At 40.8% G+C, this 23,672-nt stretch overlaps 1 long non-coding RNA gene across 1 annotated transcript; it reads right to left on the bottom strand.

Moving 5' to 3' along the window:
• Window positions 1-5,336: 5,336 nt before the first annotated feature.
• Window positions 5,337-23,454, bottom strand: LOC100606029. Its single transcript, XR_001114277.2, has 2 exons — window positions 23,306-23,454; window positions 5,337-5,678 (listed from the first exon to the last, which is right to left on the bottom strand). It is a non-coding gene; the product is annotated as an uncharacterized LOC100606029 (long non-coding RNA).
• Between the last annotated feature and the right edge of the window lie 218 nt (window positions 23,455-23,672).

The following is a 23,672-nucleotide window of genomic DNA, read 5'->3' as shown; positions in this document are numbered from 1 at the left end:
TTAAAAATGGTTCTGACTCTACAGTATATATTTTACATCCTGCTTTTTTCAATAACATATTATATTAAAATTTACTAAATCTGGGTATTTACATGAATGAAAATTAATCTTGACCCACAACTCACACCATTCACAAAAATTAATTCAAGATAGCTCATAGCCCTAATACAAAAGCTAAGACTATGAAGCTAATCTATAAAAGCTAAACACTAAAGCTACAACTATAAAGAAGAAAAGATAGAGAATATCTTTGCAATCTAGGCAAAGCTTTCTTAGAACAAAAAATGCTCTAACCAGAAAAGACAAAAAAAGATAGATTAGATTCATCAAAATTACTTTTATTTTTTGCTCATCAAAAGATGCTATTAAACTGAAAAAATGCAACAGATTGGGGAAAATATTTGCAATTTATATATCTGGCAAAGGACTTGTATCCAGAATATATAAAGAATCCCTATAAAATTCAATACTAAAAGGACAAACAATCCAGTTTCATTGCCTAAATTCACATCAAGTAGGTGGTCAAGTGGTTGCAGGTATCTCTCTAAAGAGAGATGGAAGGATTAGTTTGAAGCAGAAGCATCCTTGACAGAGAGGATTAGCTACAATCAGGAGTGAGGGAGAGTCTCAAGACATAGTAAGCAACTAAAAAATCCAATACAATATGACTAAGAGTTGGATATACTTTACTTTGGCTAAGCGGTCTGTATCAGTCAGCTTTTGCCACATAACAAACAACCACAAAATCTCAGAGGCATACAATGTCCATCTATTTCTCACATGTCTGAGGTTGGAGGAAACAACTCTACTTCAGGACTTGGTAGCTGGGGTGGTCCTACTTCTTTGGATCACACTTCTTTGGATACACACTTCTTGGATCAGCCAAGGTGGCTGTGCCCCAGATGCTTCATTCTAGGGCTCAGGATGAAGACAGAGCAGCTTCCCTGGAGACATTCTACTCATGGTGATATAAGAGGCACAAGAGGGCAAGCTTCGCTACACAAATATATTTCAAGTTTTTCTTTGACACAGAAAGTTACATTGCTTGAGTCCGAAGTCATTGTGAGAACTACCCACATTTAGAGTGGTGGTTCCCAGCTAGAGGAGATTCTGTCCCCCATGGGAGGGCATTGGCAATGTCTAGAGGCATTTTTGGTTGTCACAATCGCAGATGGTGAGTAATTATACTGACATCCATTAGGCAGAAGCCATGGATGCAGTTAAACATCCTACAATGCCCAGTACAGCTCTCCACAGCAAAGAATTACCCAGCCCCAATGTCAATAGTGCTGAGATTAAGAAACCCTGCTTTAGAGGGAGAAACTGAAAAGTTAGGTGGCAAATGGCATGGATACAGGAAAAGATGAAGAATTTAGACCTTTGATTCAGTCTACTGCAGATCTTAAATACGGATTCTCCTATTAGAATTCGTGATTGAAAATCTGGTAAATAATTAGCACTTGAAGATGATGATAATATGGAACTTTTAACCTAATCTTAACAGAAGTAAAACTAAAAATATATTAACCTGGCCCTCTCAAAGCCCGTCAGAACTTTGATTTTCTGATATTTTTCTCCATGCCTGAGCTCCCACGTATCATGCACAAAGAGGAAGACTGTAGGTCCTGGGCACATCCAAGTGCTACAGCTCTTTGCGCTTGTATAATTGCAGCAGCAAAATCACGTGTCATTGGAGAATGTTCACATTATAACTTCTAAAGCAGTTCCAAAAAAAGAAAACTTCAGAAAATATTCTCAATAAGTCAATCCCCATAACATTGCCCAATCTCAAAATCAATCACTGTTAAGTAATAAGAGAGCAGACAGTCATGAGTCTCCCTGTGGACTGGGTGTCAGGCTAGAACTGGTCGTTGCTCACTATTTTGAAGGTTAAGAACAGTTCAGGGCTGGTTCAGGTCCGGGTATGGTTGCTCATACCTGTAATCCTAGCACTTTGGGAGGCTGAGGCAGGTGGATCACTTGAGCTCAGGAGTTCGAGACCAGCCTGGGCAGCATGGTGAAACCCCGTCTCTACAAAAAAACACAAAATTTAGCTGGTTGTGGTGGCACAGGCCTGTAATCCCAGTTACTCGGGAGGCTGAGGCAGGAGAATCGCTTCAGCCCAGGAGGTGGAAGTTGCAGTGAGCCGTGATTGTGCCACTGCACTCCAGCCTGGGCAACAAAGACTCTGTCTCCAAAAACAAAACCGTTCAGGGAAATACCCATGTAGGGAAAGGGCGGTCAAGTCCTTGATATGTGGTTTTGGCCATAAATGATATTCCTAGTGGCTAAGATTTTACATGAGCCCGGACAACATAACAAGACCCCCCCAATTCTACAAAAATAAAAATTAAAAAATTAGCACACACCTGTAGTCCTAGTTCTTGGGAGGCTGAGGTGGGAGGATCGCTTGAGCCCAGGAGGCTGAGGCTGCATTATGCTATGATCACATCACTGCACTCCAACCTGGGTAACAGAGCAAGAACTTGTCTCAAAAAAAAGACCATTTTGATGCCTTGCCTTTGAAGATTACCTTAGCAATTTCGTCTGCCTGAAAAACAAAAACAGATCAGAAACAAAAAGGAGAAGGAAGAAAGCTATCTCATAATATTACAAAGCATTTTTGTAAAGCTGCAGCATGTTCTGCTGACACCCATGTCATTCAGTTAGCACCACTTCCTTATAGGAAAGAGAAAGTGAATGTAAGACATGTGGTGCAAGGTTGAGGCTATAGATTTAATGCAGAAGTCAAGATATTAATGAGTGAAAAATTCAGAATATACTAATACATGTAAGGTGGGATTTGGCTGATATGGGCCTTTACTGACTGTATTTGCCTTTCAGGAGTATATTGTTAGCTGCAAACAGTAGAATCCTTTCTAGCTAGTCTAAGAAAAAAATAAGGTGGAGAGATTTGTTAAACAATAACTGATAGCTCACAGATTCTCTGGGAGGATCAGAGGCCAGACTCTGAGGCCACATAGCCAAACCCAGTGCCCAGACCACAATTTGGGTGAGGTGGGGGTGTGGGTGCTTTTGAGGGTTTGTCACTGTCATTGTCATTAAACATCTATAATGCTCAGGATAAAGTACCAGAAGATCATTCCCGCTGTCTGTGACTATCTCGTCACACTGCCCTTGAAGAAATCCGGGTCTCATGTGGATACATATGATTCATAGAAAATAGGTCACATGATTGCACTATAACTATACAGGAATCTGAGCATGTGTAAGTTTTCTGGCTTCTACATTGAGAAGGTAGTACACAGAATGTAGAAAATACAAAAATGAAGGCGAATCTTTGATGTTGTGTGGCCACTGAAGGAGAATATCCACTACAGGAAGAAAGAAGGAAAATAAATAGTAACCAGTGTTCCATACCCTGAACTGGCAGACATGGTTAAGCCTTCAGCTTAGTAGGACTGCAACACAGGCTGCTGCAGATCTGGAAGATGAGATGCTGCAGGATTCTTGTTGACCTCACTAAACTTCTTGACTCTCTGTTTCCTTGTCAAGACAGCTGGGCACTCCTCAGGATCTGTGGATATTTCAGGGGTTCACAATCGCAGTCTAGTCTTTGAGAAGGTAATAGTTTCTTTGAAATTATTTATTTTGTTCCAGTAAAATGACTGTCCTATTGTTTGAAATTTATGTTTTTAGCTAAAAGCTTTGGTCTCCTGATAAAATTACTTCCAAAAAAGGGTAAATATTCTGTGGCTGTCACTTATACCCAAATGTAGATGACTTAAAGATCCTTTCCTGAAAGCTTGCCCCTTTCCTTTAAGTTGGATGTTCTGTTACTTGCAACTGAAAGCATTAAAACTGATTGAGTACCACTTTTAAACCATCAATAACTCAAAAATACATCATCTTAAAATAAGAACAAGTGGTTCTTATTTTAAGACTGGGGGCTGTGCCGTGCCATCCTGTTCAACTACCAGGAACAAGTTCCCCAACCTGTTGTAAGACCTCAGCTGTCATCCCTCTTTGGGAAGTTCTTTGAATATAAAGATCTGCCTCAACCAAAGTCACACTCCCTTCCCTGGATGCAGCCCACGCAGAATGGCTGGTCAGCATGAGCACATAAAGGCTGGGCTACCTATCCCCTACTCAGGATAACTCTCAATGACCATGCCAGCACGAGAGCTTTTCATGTAGTCAGCTGGGGCTTTTGTTGTGATTACATCACAGCTCATCTTCTCCATCTGTCCAATCCTGCCTCCTTCCCTTCCACAATTGTGGATTCCAAGGGCACCCCCTAAAATACTTCCTCATGCCAATCTTCATTGCAGTCTGCTTCCTGGTAAACTTCACCTATGGTAAATGGTATTTATTAGTTAGGATTAAGTTCAGATGCAGGTGATCAACAACCAACACAATAATGGTTCAGGTAGCACAGAAATTTATTACCCCCAAATCAAAGTCCACATCAGAGATCTAGAGGTAGTATGGTGCATCATGTTTTGGTGCAGAGATCAAGTTCTCTCTATCTTCTTGCTCCTTTCTGTAGAGACTTGACTTCATGGTCCAACATGGACCACGTTCAGTATCCACATTCTGAACAAGATGGAGGAAGAAACAAGAAGAAACAAAGAGTGCACTTGTGCTGTTTCTAAAAGACTCTCCCATGAGTTGAAGGGCCAAGAGAAAAACTTGTGTTTCTCTTAAAACTTCAGCAGGTAGGCCGGGCACGGTGGCTCACGCCTGTAATCCCAGCACTTTGGGAGGCCGAGGCGGGCAGATCACGAGGTCAGGAGATCGAGACCATCCTGGCTAACACAGTGAAACCCCGTCTCTACTAAAAATACAAAAAATTAGCCGGGCGAGGTGGCGGGCGCCTGTAGTCCCAGCTACTCGGGAGGCTGAGGCAGGAGAATGGCGTGAAACCCGGTGGGCGGAGCCTGCAGTGAGCCGACATCGCGCCACTGCACTCCAGCCTGGGTGACAGCGAGACTCTGTCTCAAAAAAAAAAAAAAAAAAAACTTCAGCAGGCATTTACTATGTCTTCAATTGTTTTTGTTTTCTTTGCCTTCTGATAGTCAGGCCATACTTGGACCTGCTTTGACATCCTCATTGAACTTACCCTTACTAGAGTGGCTCCCCTCAGTTCCCACTCATTCTGCCTGAGCCAAATTCCTGTTTCCTATACCTGCCCACCATTTGCTTGGCCCCAGGGTTATGCCTGGCACTTAAATTCACCACCAACATCCCTTGATACCATACATCAGAAACAAAATGTGACCTACGCAAACCTAACGATTATAAATTGCTCTTTTCCAATCCTCCCATTTTATTGATTGCCACTCCCCAAAAAAAGGACTTTAACCAAATTGCTGATTCATCAGCAATTTGTTTTTTTTCCATAAAGTCACCCAGCTGCCAAAACATTCAGTTTGGCCATTTAAAATCATTTGAAATAATGGCTTTACATTTTTGGAATTTATTTATTTATATATTTCATTTGTGCAAAAGTGCTTTCAAAGCAGGGATTGCTCTCAGTGGTTGAGGACATATCTTGACTCCCTAACCTTTTCACTGGAAGTTGACAGAGATGATATTTAAAATGTATAACAAGTGAGAGCATAGGCACAGACCAGTCAGGATGGATGCCAATCACAGGTAAACCATGGGGCTGTTCCAGTATACATTAGCAGCATCTTGGTCCTGGCAGTGACCATCTGATGAACATCATGGTGTACTGTAGTAGCAGGAGGCAGTAGGATGTGATGGTCAAGCATGCAAGATCAAATCCTAACTCTATCCTTTACTAACTGCAGGGTCTCAAGAAGCTTTGCCTGAGCCTCGGTTTCCTTATCTGTAAAATAAGAACAATAAAGTCCTACCTTCAGAGCATTTATTGTGAGCATTAGAGAAGATAATTCATGTGAAGGATCTGGCATAATATCTGACACATTGCAATGAGTCCAAGCTACCTTCATTTTCTTAGTTAGCAGATATGCTTATTTTCTTGAGCTCTTTGTCAAAATTTTTGTAAACTTCGTTGAGCAGAATGTCCAATGTTACTTTTCATAATTTCCTTTTGAGTTTAGTTCCTGGACATCTGATAAACAAAGATAAGTTTTAGTTGCTCTGGATATTTGGTAAGGTAAATTTAATGTTTGGTTATGAAGACTGTGCTAGCCTTCTTTGGATATAATTGCTGCCTCTTTCCCTCAGATATTTAAGTTTTTATTTTGGTAGCATAGTGGTTAAAAACACAGGCTTTGAAAGCTAAGTAGGTTTGTAGCCCATCTCTCCCAGTTCCTAGCTATGAAAACTTGGGCCAGTTGCTCCACCCTTCTGAGTCTCATTTCTCTCATTTATCAAATAGGTGTAATAAAATGCTGCTACCTTGTAGATTCAACAATGTACTTTACAACATCTAAAACAGTGCCTAGCAGAAAGAAGAACCACTCAGTCAGCATTAGCTATTCTTATTTTGTTGTTAACTGTCTCTCCTTCTTTTCTGAAGTAGAGGCAGTATCAACCACAAACTTAAACTATGAAGAGACCACTAAAGGAGTTTTCATTAATCTTTTCATTATACAGTGTTCTGATTTTTTAAAGGTCTTTAGTTTCTATACATAAAATACTTGTATTTATTTATAGCAGTTGTATAAATAATGATTCAAAAATACTTATACTATACTTAGATGTGTAGAGAACATGTACAGTAATATCTTTTTTGGTGTATAATGAATCAGATTCTCTTCATGTGCTCCCACTTGTCGGGTATTGTGGGGAAGGGGAACCACTAACTGTTATGTCACTCCAGTAAACTTAATCTACTGAAATAATTTAAATAGCCTCTTTAGATAAGCACTAAATCTCTTTTAGTAGTTTAATCTCTCAAATTTTCACCACCTTCCTCCAGAGCCACTCCTTTTTGTCATCTGGGTTCATAGAAAAAGGGCAATAGCTGGATGTTCAATGACAGCAGAGGTGACATGAAGTCCTCAAATCCTTGTTATGGCATCTGGACCACTGCTTGTCTTTGCCATTGTGGGGCTATTCCACATTGCTCCCTGGTGAGTGCTCAAGGGTGACTGGTCCCATCCCTGTACCTTCTCCTGGCCAGTGCTGCTGAAGTGCGATGTGGTACCTCATGGTGGTTTCATCTCTCCGCTTCATCAGAACCACATTGTGCTCTTCCAGATGGCTCAGCCTTGCCTTGGCTTTCAACTGATGCTGAAGACTCCTCTAAGACACTGCCTTTTCCCTATCCAGCTCTGACCTATGATCCCTACATAAGCTGTGCCATTTTTACCATAGCAGACCCCATAGCAGGCCCACCTTCCTCATGCCCCTTCAGCAATACACAGAGACTTTTCATCTTTGCCACCTAGAAACAAAGGACAACTCAGGAAAACTTAACTCAGGCCCATACTCTGTGCAATCAGGCTGTGCCACAGAGATCTGTGCTGTGGCTGCTCCCAGTTGGTAGAGAAGCTCCCTCCGGAGCCCCAAATGTGGAACAAGGCAATACCCCTCAACATGGATGCTCTCATTCTGGTCAAAACTCAGAGAGTGGAGACTAGGCCACTTGATCCTCACCCTTCATCTCTCTTCGATCTGTTTCCCTTCTCCCCCGCAATCCCCTGGAACCCGAAGGGGCAACATTCATGCTTTCCACTTCTGCTAAGTCACATCCTCTTCTTGCAGACTCCAACCTCATGGTGGAATCTTAATGGTAGACAAGATATGGGAGAAAAAAAAATCAGCTTACCAATTAGATGATTTTTAAATGACTGCATTCCTAATTGGCTTATAGGTATTTTTGGTTTAAATAAAACTGTAGTGCATTACCATTAATAAATTGTTTATTTTATACAAGAGGATAAAGTACTACTCTTGCATTGGTAGAGAGGAAGTTGCAATTCTTACTTGTCCTTGTAAAACTAAAAATAGAAAGATCTTCCTTAGTTATCTTGCTAAAAGTAAAAAATGAGGGGTTTTCTGAATGCTAAGAAGGGTCAGTTTAAAGGCGTTTTTTTTCTCTCATGGTTAAAGCAGATATGGAGGCATTCATGGATAAAAAAGCCTTTCTATCTGACCTTTTCAAAAATACTAAATTCCACGGACATGTATTTATAACAACCTGGAAAGTTCTTTTGTCAATGAACATATAATAGATTTCTCAAAACAAATATCTTCAAGTGGATCATAGTTAATAAAAATAAACTAATTAAGGCTTCTGTTTTTAAAACCATGAAGAATTTACAAGGATAATAGGAAAGACCAGCTTTCTTCCTGACCCTTTTGCCTAAAAATGCTGGAGAGAGAGTATCCTGTCTTTCCTAATACCTGGTTTTTGCTGACTGTCACCAATTCCCTTACTCCAAACTCATCTATTCCCAAACAAAGGTCCAAGAGACTTAAAGTTTCATAAAAACTAATTTTTAGATCTGACAGAAAAAAGAGGTTCCATAATGGCCAAATAGGAACAGCCCCAGTCTACAGCTCCTAGCGTGAGTGATGCAGAAGATGGGTGATTTCTGCATTTCCAACTGAGATACTGGGTTCATCTCACTGGGGCTTGTTGGACAGTGGATGCAGCCCACGGAGCATGAGCCGAAGCAGGGCGGGGCATCACCTCACCCAAGAAGTGCAAGGGGTTGGGGAATTCCCTTTCCTAGCCAAGGGAAGCTGTGACAGACAGTACCTGGAAAATCAGGACACTCCCACCCTAATACTGCACTTTTCCAATGGTCTTAGCAAACGGCACACCAGGAGATTATATCCCCTGCGTGGCTCAGAGGGTCCCATGCCCAAAGAGCCTCACTCACTGCTAGCACAGCAGTCTGAGATCAAACTACAAGGAAGCAGCAAGGCTGGGGGAGGCGCGTCCACCATTGCTGAGGCTTCAGTAGGTAAACTAAGCGGCCGGGAAGCTCTAACTGGGTGGAGCCCACCACAGCTCAGGGATGCCTGCCTGCCTCTGTAGACTCCACCTCTGGGGGCAGGGCATAGCTGAATGAAAGGCAGCAGAAACTTCTGCAGACTTAAACGGCCCTGTCTGACAGCTTTGAAGAGAGTAGTGGTTCTCCCAGCACCAAGTTTGAGATTGGACAACTGACAGACTGCCTTCACAAGTGGGTCCCTGACCCCCGAGTAGCTTAATTGGGAGGCACTTCCCAGAAGGGGCCAACTAACACCTCATACAGCCGGGTGCCCCTCTGAGATGAAGCTTCCAGAGGAAGGATCAGGCAGCAACATTTGCCGTTCTGCACTATTCACTGTTCTGCAGCCTCTGCTGGTGATACCCAGGCAAACAGGGTCTGGAGTAGACCTCCAGCAAACTCTAACAGCCCTGCAGCTGAAGGTCCTGACTATTAGAAGGAAAACTAACAAACAGAAAGGACATCCACACCAAAACCCCATCTGTACGTCACCGTCATCAAAGACCAAAGGTAGATAAAACCACAAAGATGGGGAGAAGCCAGAGCAGAAAAGCTGAAAATTCTAAAAATCAGAGCGTCTCTTCTCCTCCAAAGGAATGCAGCTCCTAGCCAGCAATGGAACAAAGCTGGATGGAGAATGACGAGTTGAGAGAAGAAGGCTTCAGACAATCGGTAATAACAAACTTCTCCGAGCTAAAGGAGGATGTTTGAACCCATCGCAAAGAAGCTAAAAACCTTGAAAAAAGATTAGACAAATGGCTAAGTAGAATAAACAGCATAGAGAAGACCTTAAATGACCTGTTGCAGCTGAAAACCATGGCACGAGAACTACGTGACACAAGCACAAGCTTCAGTAGTCGATTCGATCAACTGGAAAAAAGGGTATCAGTGATGGAAGATCAAATGAATGAAATGAAGTGAGGAGTTTAGAGAAAAAAGAGTAAAAAGAAATGAACAAAGCCTCCAAGAAATGCGGGACTATGTGAAAAGACCAAATCTACGTCTGATTGGTGTACCTGAAAATGACGGGGAGAATGGAACCAAGTTGGAAAACACTCTTCAGGATATTATCCAGGAGAACTTCCTGAACGTAGCAAGGCAGGCCAACATTCAAATTCAGGAAATACAGAGAACGCAACAAAGATACTCCTCAAGAAGAGCAACTCCAAGACACATAATTGTCAGATTCACCAAAGTTGAAACGAAGGAAAAAATGTTAAGGGCAGCCAGAGAGAAAGGTCGGGTTACCCACAAAGGGAAGCCCATCAGACTAACAGCAGATCTCTTGGCAGAAACTCTACAAGGCAGAAGAGAGTGGGGGCCAGTATCCAACATTCTTAAAGAAAATAATTTTCAACCCAGAATTTCATATCCAGCCAAACTAAGCTTCATAAGTGAAGGAGAAATAAAATACTTTACAGACAAGCAAATGCTGAGAGATTTTGTCACCACCAAGCCTGCCTTACAAGAGCTCCTGAAGGAAGCACTAAATGTGGAAAGGAACAACTGTTACCAGCCACTGCAAAAACATGCCAAATTGTAAAGCCCATCGATGCTAGGAAGAAACTGCATCAACTAACGAGCAAAATAACCAGCTAACATCATAATGACAGGATCAAATTCATATATAACAATATTAACCTTAAATGTAAATGGGCTAAATGCTCCAATTAAAAGACACAGACTGGCAAATTGGATAAAGAGTCAAGAGCCATCAGTGTGCTGTATTCAGGAAACCCATCTCAGGTGCAGAGACATATATAGGCTCAAAATAAAGGGATGGAGGAAGATCTATCAAGCAAATGGAAAACAGAAAGAAGCAGGGGTTGCAATCCTAGTCTCTGATGAAACATACTTTAAACCAACAAAGATCAAAAGAGACAAAGAAGGCCATTACATAATGGTAAAGGAATCAATTCAACAGAAGAGCTAACTATCCTAAATATATGTGCACCCAATACAGGATCGCCCAGATTCATAAAGCAAGTCCTTAGAGACCTACAAAGAGACTTAGACTCCCACACAATAATAATGGGAGACTTTAACACCCCACTGTCAACATTAGACAGATCAATGAGACAGAAAGTTAACCAGGATATCCAGGAATTGAACTCAGCTCTGCACTAAGCAGACCTAATAGACATCTACAGAACTCTCCACCCCATATCAACAGAATATACATTCTCCACCACATCGCACTTATTCCAAAATTGACCACATAGTTGGAAGTAAAGCACTCCTCAGCAAATGCAAAACAACAGAAATTATAACAAACTGTCTCTTAGACCACAGTGCAATCAAACTAGAACTCAGGATTAAGAAACTCACTCAAAACCACACAACTACATGGAAACTGAACAACCTGCTCCCGAATGACTACTGGGTACATAACAAAATGAAGGCAGAAATAAAGATGTTCTTTGAAACCAATGAAACCAATGAGAACAAAGACACAATATACCGAATCTCTAGGACACATTTAAAGCAGTGTGTAGCGGGAAATTTTATAGCACTAAATGCCCACAAGAGAAAGCAGGAAAGATCTAAAATTGACACCCTAACATCACAATTAAAAGAACTAGAGAAACAAGAGCAAACACATTCAAAAGCTAGCAGAAGGCAAGAAATAACTAAGATCAGAGCAGAACTGAAGGAGATAGAGAGACAAAAAACCCTTCAAAAAATCAATGAATCCAGGAGCTGGTATTTTGAAAAGATCAACAAAATTGATAGACCACTAGCAAGACTAATAGAGAAGAAAAGAGAGAAGAATCAAATAGATGCAATAAAAAATGATAAAGGGGATATCACCACTGATCCCACAGAAATACAAACTACCGTCAGAGAATACTATAAACACCTCTATGCAAATAAACTAGAAAATCTAGAAGAAATGGATAAATTCCTGGACAAATACACCCTCCCAAGACTAAACCAGGAAGAAGTTGAATCCCTGAATAGACCAACAATAGGCTCTGAAATTGAGGCAATAATTAATAGCCTACCAACCAAAAGAAGTCCAGGACCAGATGGATTCACAGCCGAATTCTACCAGAGGTACAAAGAGGAGCTGGTACCATTCCTTCTGAAACTATTCCAACCAATAGAAAAAGAGGGAATCCTCCGTAACTCATTTTATGAGGCCAGCATCATCCTGATAACAAAGCCTGGCAGAGACACAACCAAAAAAGAGAATTTTAGGTCAATATCCCTGATGAACATCAATGCGAAAATCCTCAGTAAAATACTGGCAAACCGAATCCAGCAGCACATCAAACAGCTTATCCACCATGATCAAGTGGGCTTCATCCCTGTGATGCAAGGCTGGTTCAACATACATGAGTCAATACACATAATCCATCATATAAACAGAACCAAAGACAAAAACCACACAATTATCTCAATAGATGCAGAAAAGGCCTTTGACAAAATTCAACAGCCCTTCATGCTAAAAAGTCTCAATAAACTAGGTATTGACGGGACGTATCTCAAAATAATAAGAGCTATTTATGACAAACCCACAGACAATATCATACTGAATGGGCAAAAACTGGAAGCATTCCCTTTGAAAACTGGCACAAGACAGGGATGCCCTCTCTCACCGCTCCTATTCAACATAGTGCTGGAAGTTCTGGCCAGGGCAATCAGGCAGGAGAAGGAAATAAAGGGTATTCAATTAGGAAAAAAGGAAGCCAAATTGTCCCTGTTTGCAGACGACACGATTGTATATCTAGAAAACCCCATCGTCTCAGCCCAAAATCTCCTTAAGCTGATAAGCAACCTCAGCAAAGTCTCAGGATACAAAATCAATGTGCAAAAATCACAAGCATTCCTCTACACCAAAAACAGACAAACAGAGAGCCAAATCATGACTGAACTCCCATTCACAATTACTACAAAGAGAATAAAATACCTAGGAATCCAACTTACAAGGAATGTGAACGACTTCTTCAAGGAGAACTTCAAACTGCTGCTCAACGAAATAAAAGAGGACACAAACGAATGGAAGAACATTCCATGCTCATGGATGGGAAGAATCAATATCCTGAAAATGGCCATACTGCCCAACGTAATTTGTAGATTCAATGCCATCCCCATCAAGCTACCAATGACTTTCTTCACATAATTGGAAAAAACTACTTTCAAGTTCATATGGAACCAAAAAAAAGCCTGCATTGCCAAGACAATCCTAAGCCAAAAGAACAAAGCTAGAGGCATCATGCTACCTGACTTCAAACTATACTACAAGGCTACAGTCACCAAAAGAGCATGGTACTGGTACCAAAACAGAGATATAGACCAATGGAACAGAACAGAGCCCTCAGAAATAATACCATACATCTACAACCATCTGATCTTTGACAAACCTGACAAAAAAAAGAAATGGGGAAACGATTCCCTATTTAATAAATGGTGCTGGGAAAACTGGCTAGCCATAGGTAGAAAGCTGAAATTGGATCTCTTCCTTACACCTTATACAAAAATTAATTCAAGATGGATTAAAGACTTACATGTTAGACCTAAAACCATAAAAACCCTAGAAGAAAACCTAGGCAATACCATTCAGGCCATAGGCATGGGCAAGGACTTCATGACTAAAACACCAAAAGCAATGGCAACAAAAGCCAAAACAGACAAACGGGATATAATTAAACTAAAGAGCTTCTGCACAGCAAAAGAAACTACCATCAGAGTGAACAGGCAACCTACAGAATGGGAGAAAATTTTTGCAATCTACTCATCTGACAAACAGCTAATATCCAGAATCTACAAAGAACTTAAACAAATTTACAAGAAAAAATCAAACAACCCCATCAAAAAGTGGGCGAAGGATATGAACAGACACTTCTCAAAAGAAGACATTTATGCAGCCAAGAGACACATGAAAAAATGCTCATCATCACTGGCCATCAGAAAAATGCAAATCAAAACCACAATGAGATACCATCTCACACCCGTTAGAATGGCAATCATCAAATAGCCAGGAAGCAACAGGTGCTGGAGAGGATGTGGAGAAATAGGAACACTTTTACACTGTTGGTGGGACTGTAAACTATTCAACCATTGTGGAAGACAGTGTTGCGATTCTGTAAGGATCTAGAACTGGAAATACCATTTGACCCAGCTATCCCATTGCTGGGTATATACCCAAAGGATTATAAATCATGCTGCTATAAAAACACACGCACACGTATGTTTATGCGGCACTATTCACAGTAGCAAACACTTGGAACCAACCCAAATGCCCATCAATGATAGACTGGATTAAGAAAATGTGGCACATATACACCATGGAATACTATGCGCCATAAAAAAGGATGAGTTCATGTCCTTTGTAGGGACATGGATGAAGCTGGAAATCATCATTCTGAGCAAACTATTGCAAGGACAGAAAACCAAACACCACATGTTCCCACTCATAGGTGGGAATTGAACAATGAGAACACTTGGACACAGGGTGGGGAACGTCACACACCGGGGCCTGATGTGGGGTGGGGGGAGGAGGGAGGGATAGCATTAGGAGATATACTTAATGTAAATGACGAGTTAATGGGTGCAGCACACCAACATGGCACAGGTATACATATGTAACAAACCTGCACGTTGCGCACATGTACCCTAGAACTTAAAGTATAATTAAAAAAAGAAAAAAGAAAAAAGTTACAAAATCTTTTTCTCAAAAAAAATCTAATCTAAATAGGGATTGAGTACCACAACTCAGTATCACACCTTCCTGAAGTTTATCCATTTTCTGTGACTTACAACCTCTTCTGCATCAGTGTTCATCCTTCCTTCCCTTCCAATAATTCTGTGGCTTTGTATATACTCACTGATCACCAAAAATTCAACCCTTTAACATTATATTATTTTATGGATATGTTAATTATTTTAATGAAAAACTTCAAATGTGTAAAAAAAACAGATTGTACAAGGAACTCCCAATTACCTATCTCCCTGCTTTAACAATTATCACATAATCATCTTATTTTGACTATACCTTCTCCCCTAGATTGTTTTGAGGTAAGTCGTCTTGTCTGTAAGTATACGTTGCTTTTGCCAGTATAACCAACTCTGTTTTATGTTTCTTCCTTGGGTTCTTTGTGCAATTTTCATCATTTGATTTATCAGTTCCTATTCAAGAGTTGTGTCTTCTACTTTTGAAATTGCCATGTGCATCTCATCATGATTACACCTTGCTGGAATTCAGTACATGTGAAGTATGATGTCTACATACAAAAACCCAGAATGGAGCCAACGGGAAAAATAAAACTCTGACAACACGGTTGAGAGAAATGATACCACAGTCACCCACCTGGGTGTTGAAGAAAATCTTTAATCTTGTGTAGAATGAATGTTTAGGTAATTGGTTGGCTAACGGCTCCTCAAAACCTTGAGGGGTATATCATTTTTGTATTATGTACTACTTTAAAATAGGAAAACCCATTACCAACCACATCTTATTTCTAGACCAAAATGTCTTAGCTAACGGATTTGCATTTTATCTGCTGGGAATTTTTAACTGCCACTTAAGACTAAGACTATTGCAAAGTTTCTGTGACCACATCACCACTCTGTTTCTCAATCTTCTTGGAGGTAACAGATTCTTGTTCAACCTGCTGACTTACTCTTTCTTACTCTTAAAGCAATAGCACCACCCTGTGGCAAGATTTAAAATGTTTCCGCACCCCGGCAAATACAACTTCAATCTTACAACGTTAAGATGCCAAGTGATTCTAGCGGACTAGTGAAGTTTTGGGCCTCTTCTCAGATTAATGTTTTTAAATGTATAAAATACAATACATGGAATTACAAAGGAAATCAATTATATGAAAATACTGTTGTGGTCAGGTGTCCAGGGACTCTAGTTAGCAAGCCATAATAGGAGACTGGGAACATGATATTTTGGTTCCTTCAGAAGCAACTCCTCTCTATTCTCATAATTAAGGATTATTATTCTAGTTGAGTTTGCAGATAGGCTTTCAGGAATTACATAATTGTTTTGGCTCTATCTCTATAAGTATTTATATGGTTCATAAGAAAGGAAAGATTGTTGGAGACAGAAGGGGAGTTTATACAATAGAAAGCATCTACATAGTGAAAACATGTTTGGTTCTGTATCTAGGTCCTTTAAGTTATTGAAGTTTAGATATTATTGCCAAAAAGGAAGGATAGATTCCACAGAGTGCTCCTGAAAGGGTAGTCTCAAGGCATAAGGGCTTATCCTGAATGCTTTTATGAGGCTTACAAAGTAAAGCAAACTCGACAATTAATGTTATTCAGTCCTGCTGGGTAAATTCTGCACCAGATGCCTCAGAATTAAGTTCCCTCCGAGGGCTAATGAAGTAGCTCTAGGTGCTACTAGAGGGCACTGTGAGGACTCTGTTTCCAGTTAGGTGAGGGGAGCTATTGGATGGCGGCCCCCTGGAATGGGGACTCGAGGAAGGGGCAGGAAGGAGAGGACTCAAGGTGCAGGAAGGAAGATAGTTAACATTGCAGATCTTAGGTTATAAGTAAAGAGTAGTAATAAAGGCCTACCAAATCTTTCAGGCTCCCCCATCTACTGAGCACATGGTAGGATTGCACTTCTTAACCCTCCTGTAGTGGGTAGGACCGTATGATTGGTCCTGGCCAATAGCCAGTAAGTTGTCAGCAGGGATGGTATGTATGTCTTTTCTCCTCCTTCTCCTCCCTCTTCTTCTCCTCCTTCTTCTTTTTTAAACTTTGTAGAGACAGGGTCTCACTATGTTTCCAAGGCTAATCTTGAACTCCTGGCCTCAAGCAGTCCTCCCACTTAGGCCTTCCGGAATACTGGGATTACAGACATGTATCTGTTCTGCACCAAGCATTGAATTGTTGGTGCCAGACCCTCCAGAGTTCTCTTTCCCCTTGACATAAGTACTAACAATATTCAAGATGGTAGCTACTCTGTCAGCCTGGGTCCCTGAGTAACTACAATGGGCAGAGTCCCCCTGCTGATCCACAGTGGACAAGTAACATGATTCAAAAATAAATCTCATCTAAAACCACAGGCATTTGTGGATTAATGCTTACCGCAGCAGAGCATACTATCACAGCGAGGTACTCAACCAAGTATTTGCATGTTCAATCCTCTCAATATATTTATTTTTTCCTTTTTTCAGATGAGAAAATTGAGGCTAAGAAACTGTAAGGACTTACCCAAGGTCATGGAGCAAGGTAAGTCCTTTGACCTTACGCTTCTTAATTACTATGTTATACTACATACCAAGACCAGTTAGAATCTGTGTTACATGTTCCCAATAAAGAAAGGAGAAATTCATGGAGCCAGAAATGCAAGAGGAAGGATCACTGAAGCTAGCTTCTAGCCTATGGATCTTGAGTCACCCTCAATATTTAGCAGATAAGAGTGCTGCCAGTCTCTCCACTAACTTGAACTGGATTTGTCTTCTTTCTCCACAAACTCTCCCCTGGTTTTGCAAATCTTCCACCCAGATCCCTGGCCTCCAGTTCCTCCCTCCTCCAGTCGTCTCACTTCTCACACTGCCTTCCACATCATCTTTTAAGTCATAATCTTAGCTCCCAGCAGGACCACCTAGGGAGCTTTTCAAATACACATGCACAATTCATGCAGGGCCTGAGCAAGAATTTTTTTTCATATGTGGCTACAGTGGAAGACCCTAATATGAAAGACTCTGATTTTCATGTTTCTATACTATCAGGTCCTAGTTAACCTTTTCTCACTTATTGTCCACACAGTACCCCACAGGTCATTTACAATAGAGATTGTTATCGCTTGAATAAAACATTAAGAATATATTTCTGTCCCCAGGCCTCTGCTCCAGTTGTTCCCTTTCCCTGAAATTTCTTCCTCACCCCCATCGGTAAAAATTCTACCATCACTCAAATGTTTCCACCTTCATGTCGTCCCCCCTTGCTGTCCCAAGTCACAATTCAGACTTGATTCCTTGGGCTTTTACAGTATTCAGCTTCTGTCTGTACCAGAGTTTTGATAATTCTGTCTTTATTACATTTATTTATGCATGTCTGTCTTCCCCACTAACCTGTCAACTCCTGAAGGGAGGGGCCCAGTGTTTTGTTTTTGGTTTTTGCCCAGTGTTTTTTTTTGTGGGGGCAGGGGGGGTTGGGGGGCAGGGATTGGATTTATTTTTAATAAGAAAGGCTGAATTGAGAGCTTACATTTTTTTTCCTAAAATTTAGTAACAGTACTAGTAAAACCCTACCCTCCTCAGCTGACCTTATTTCAGGTATAAGAGTACAAAGCTTCTAGGTAAGCTGCTCTCATGATATAAAAGCATGACTGACAGCACCAAACCTGTTTAAATTCACTGAGAGCCAGGAGAGGTCACATAGCAGAGGCATCTAGTCTGAGCATGTTTTCAGACTCCAAGTATTTCCAGTGTTATTTTATCTTGGGATTCGACAAACTACCTCCCACAATGCTTAATATCTAGCAAATACTCATTATACTTTCAAATGCAACTTACTTTGATGAATTTACATATTTATTCATTTATTCCACAAATATGTATTGGAGTGCTGACACTGAGTGCTTACTTTGAGCAAGGCACCAGAGACACAGACAAAATGTCAGCCTTCGTTAAGTCCACATCCTAGTGGAGGAGGCAAACAATAAACAGGATGAGTAGGTTATATATGTAGTATGTTAGAAGATAAGTGCAAAAGAGAAACACATAGCAGAGACGGTAGATAAGCATCAGTGTGAGTGATTTGTGTGCACGTTAAAGTTTGAGCAGCTGTACTCTAAATGGAGCCATCTTTACAGGGATTCTTTACAGAATAATGAATGGAGATACATGCCAAATCCCAAAGCAACTATTTTGGGAAGCAAAGAGATCCCAGGTCAGTTTCTTGAAAATTCAGAGCCAAATGCTGACATGACACCAGTACAAACTCACAGTGGAATCACAGAACTTCCTAAGAATTATTCCTCATATTTTTTAGACATGTATATACATGTGTATGCTTAATTGATGTGTGATTAGAAAAAAGGAACTAACATTGTTGTTGTTGTTTAGTGCTTTGCTATGGTTTAGATGTGGTTTGTTGCCTCCAAAGCACATGCTGAAATTTGGTTCCTAAAGTAATGGTGTTAAAAGGTGGGAGGGTCCATAAGAGGTGTTTAAGTCATAGGGGTTCCACTCTCATGAAGGGATTAATGCCATTCTCACAAGAGTGAGTTAGTTCTCATGGGAGGGAGCCTTATTATCACGAGAGTGGGTTATTATAAAGGTGAGTTCCGCTTTCTTGTTTCATTCTTGCTTCTTTTCTTGCCATGTGATCCCTTGTTTTTCCACCATGTTAAGAATCACCATGGGGCCCTCAACAGATACAGCTCTTCAATCTCAGATGTCCCAGCCTCCAGAACCATGAGCCAAAACACATCTCTTCCCTTCTCTTCTCCTCCTCCTCTTCCTCCTCCTCCTCTTCTTCCTCCTCTTGTTCTTCCTCCTCTTGTTCTTCCTCCTCTTCTTCTTCCTCCTCTTTTTCTTCCTCCTCTTCTTCTTCTTCCTCCTCCTCCTCTTCTTCTTCCTCTTTCTTCTTATTCTTCTTCCTTTTTATTAAGTTAAGGGGTACAAGTGCAGGTTTGTCATATAGGTAACCTCATGTCATGGGGGTTTGTTGTACAGATTATTTTGTCACCCAGGTATTAAGCCTAGTACTCATTAGTTATTTTTTCTGATTCTCTCCCTTCTCCCACACCCCACCCTCCAATAGGCCCCAGCATATGTTGTTTCCCTCTATGTGTGCATGTGTTCTCAATATTTAGCTCTCATTTATAAGTAAGAATATGCGATATTTGGTTTTCTGTTCCTGTATTAGTTTGCTAAAGGTAATGGCCTCCAGCTCCATCCATGATCCTGCAAAGGACATGATCTCATTCTTTTTTATGGCTGCCTAGTATTCCATGATATATATATACATTATATATATAGATATACACACACATGATATATATATACGATATATATATACATGATATATATACATGATATATATACATGATATATATACATGATTTATATACATGATATATACATGATATATATACATGTATATATATACATGATATATATCATGTATATATACATGTATATATATCATGATATATATACATGATATATATATACATGATATATACATGATATATATGATATATACATGATATATACATGATATATTTACATTGTATATACATTATATATATACACATTTTATATATATATATATCTCACATTTTCTTTATCCAGTCTATTATTGATGGACGTTTAGGTTGATTCCATGTATTCACTATTGTGAATAGTGGTGCAGTGAACATATACATGCATGTGCCTTTATGATAGAATGATTTATATTCCTTTGGGTATATGCCCAGTAATGGGATTGCTGGGTTGAACAGTAGTTCTGTTTTTAGCAATTTGAGGAATCACCACACTGCTTTCCACAATGGTTGAACTAATTTACCCTCCCACCAACAGTGTATAAGCATTCCTTTTTCTCTTTGCCAGCACCTGTTATTTTTTTACTTTTTAATTATAGCCATTCTGACTGCAAACCTCTTTTCTTTATAGATTATCCAGTCTCAGGTATTCTGTTATAGCAACCAAAAACAGACTAAGACATTCCTGTTATATTAGGCATTGTGTTACAATAACAGGAATAAACCTTAGACCAAAAACAAGGATAAATCAGGAAGATTACATTTGCATTTAATCAAATTAAATTCATTTTGACTCCAAAAATATATATATTACATTTGTTAGAACTGGGGGGTCTCATTCTGTTGCCCAGGCTGGAGTGCAGTGGTACAATCACAGCTCACTGCAACCTCAAATTCCTGGGCTCAAGTGATCCTTCTGCATCAACCTCCCATGTAGCTAGAATTACAAGCATGCGCCACCATGCCCAGTTATTTTTTAAGAAACTTTTTTGTAGAGACAGAGTCTTAGTATGTTGTTCAGGCTGGTCTCAAACTCCTGGCTTCAAGTGATCCTCCCACCTCAGCCTCCTTAAGGTGCTGGGATTGCAGGTGTGAACCACCACACCCAGCCTGTATTACTTTTTTAATCAGGAGAAAAAAAATGTTTAAGTCTCTATGCCCCATATTGCTTAGTCATTATTGAACCCCTTTCCCTGTATCAGACACCACAGGGAACGTGTATCAGCCCCAGTTCACATCCTCTAAGCGTCAGCTCAGATTCCAGCTGTGACAAAATGGTCTCTGAAGGGTTCCGCCTCTTCGCACTGACAGTATCTCACTTCAGACTTAACCTTTGTTTTTCTCACTTCCTGCTTCGGGGCTTCTCTGAGTCCTTGCTATGCGTGCCCATAGGTGCCTACTCAGCACTTACCACACACACAAACCAGAGAGGTTGTTGCCCCAACCAGTAGGGGGCAGGAGCACATGAACGAATGCTTCTCTTGCTTGTTCCTTGACCCTTTCAGGTGAACAATTTTTGAGCCCATAGCAGTAACCAACTAAATAATGCAACCTCATGTTAACTTTCCCTTATTTTCTGTCTCATACTGTTGTTCCATTGGATTAATTCCTAAGTAAATTACCTGCATCCAAGCCTTTACCTCAAACTGTGACTTCAAGGGAATATCCAACTGATTAATACAAAAGTTCCCATGGGTCTTAGCAAGAGAAAAATAAATAGAAAACCCTCTCCAGGCTTTGATCCACGTAAGGCATTACTGAGATGTTCATTATCCAAGCCCACTAGTCCCCTGGAAATATGTAGTTAACATACCACTTCCTTTTGGACACAGTAATATTTTCCAGGGCTGGGAGCCTTGGTATTACCATCCAGTCTCACCTATATACCCCACACCTGCGGAAATCTAGACACCGGAACAGTAGCTCCCAATTCTCATGGAACATTTTTCATCTCTTCCATAAAGTTGGCAGAAATATCCACTTTCTGTTTCTATATCTTTCCATGCAAGGACTCCCACCTTCTCCTCCCCCTTGCCACCCTCCCTACCTAATACAATCTCCTTGATGAATTGAAGCTTTCACAAAACGCAAGAGAAATCTTTGTCTTTGAACAACTGCTTTTCTCCTACTAGATAATCCCCAAGGAAAGGGTACATAATGGATCTTCCTGGAAATGGGAAAGAGAAAAAAAGAAAAAGAAAAAAACCCATATGAATTAATATTACAAAAAGGGTTCCTGAGGTGGATGCATGTCTCTGTCTCCACAGAGAACATTTAGAACCTGTTCTACAGTAACTTGAAGCTTCGGAGCCAGCAAAAGTCCCGCCTGGCTCCTAGCACAGCTTGCACCTGTGGCCTAAAACAGAGCCGGCTCTGGAAGATTAGTGATACCTGAGCCCACTGCCGCTGGGGTAGGAGGTTTCAGCTAGCCATAGTGCTTGCATCTGTTTATTAAAAGCTGTTCCTGGCCGGGACCGGTGGCTCACGCCTGTAATCCCAGCACTTTGGGAGGCTGAGGCGGGTGGATCACGAGGTCAGGAGATCATAGACCATCCTAACACAGTGAAACCCCATCTCTACTAAAAATACAAAAACAAAATTAGCCAGGCATGGTGGCGGGTGCCTGTAGTCCCAGCTACTCGGGAGGCTGAGGTGCAAGCTGTGCTAGAAGGAGCCAGGTGGGACTTTTGCTGGCTCTGAAGCTTCAAGTTACTGTAGAATAGATCCTAAGTGATCTCTGTGGAGACAGAGACATGCACCCAGCTCAGGAACCCTTACTAGACCATCATTTCACATTCTGCATGTTTTACACAAGTACTGGAAAAAATACATTTCTATCATAAAAAATTCAAACCATACAGAAGAATAGAGAGTAAAAGTGACAATCCTTTCTCCTAATCTCAAAAGCACTCCCCTTCTAGAAACAAAGCACTCTCTTCCCTAGGAGGGACACATTTTCATACACTTGTGTTCTACACACTACAGGTTTTGTTTTTTTATAAAATGGAATCAAACCAATGATATGCCTTTTTCACTTTAGAGTATGAATTGGTGGATTTTCACCACTGTAAATACCTGGTTTCTAATCTCAACTGGACAAAGGTTGACATTCTTTTCTTTTCTATTCTTTTTTTTTTTTTTGAGACCAAGTCTCACTCTGTCTCCCAGGCTGGAGTGCAGTGGCGCGATCTCGGCTCACTGCAAGCTCTGCCTCCTGGTTTCATGCCATTCTCCCGCCTCAGCCTCCCGAGTAGCTGGGATTACAGGCACCTACCACCACACCTGGCTAATTTTTTTGTATTTTTAGTAGAGACGGGGTTTCACTGTGTTAGCCAGGATGGTCTCGATCTCCTGACCTCAGGTGATCCGCCCACCTCGGCCTGATCATTAGTTTTAAAAAATTCCTTCAATTACTGCCTACCTACGACTTCAACTGCAAACGTACCTCACATGCATCTCATCCAGGATCTCTCCCTTTTGAGTAAAAGCGTGTCCATCTTTTCCTTCATGATCTATCCTTTCCACTTGTACTTTGCATCCCGTTCCCACACCAGGGACAGCTTGAGAGCCAGAAAGGCTAAGTTGCAGTCTTCTGCTGCTGCTTTCTAATTGTGTGACTTCAGACAAGTTAACTTCTTTGAGAGTAGGAAATTTTCTGACCCATAGTCAATGAATCACTTGTGATGATGCTAATCAAAAAGGTCTTTTATTATTCTCAAAGAGTTAAGTAGGTGTTAACCCTATCCAGTGCTGGAGCTAATTTAGTGAGCGGTGGGGAGTATATGAGAAGGAGCATATTCACTGGTCCAGCC

This window comes from Nomascus leucogenys, chromosome 1a, assembly GCF_006542625.1.
Source record: "Nomascus leucogenys isolate Asia chromosome 1a, Asia_NLE_v1, whole genome shotgun sequence".
Taxonomy (NCBI): domain Eukaryota; kingdom Metazoa; phylum Chordata; class Mammalia; order Primates; family Hylobatidae; genus Nomascus; species Nomascus leucogenys.
Note: the sequence above shows the minus strand (reverse complement) of the source record. Positions and strands in the feature narration are given on the sequence as shown.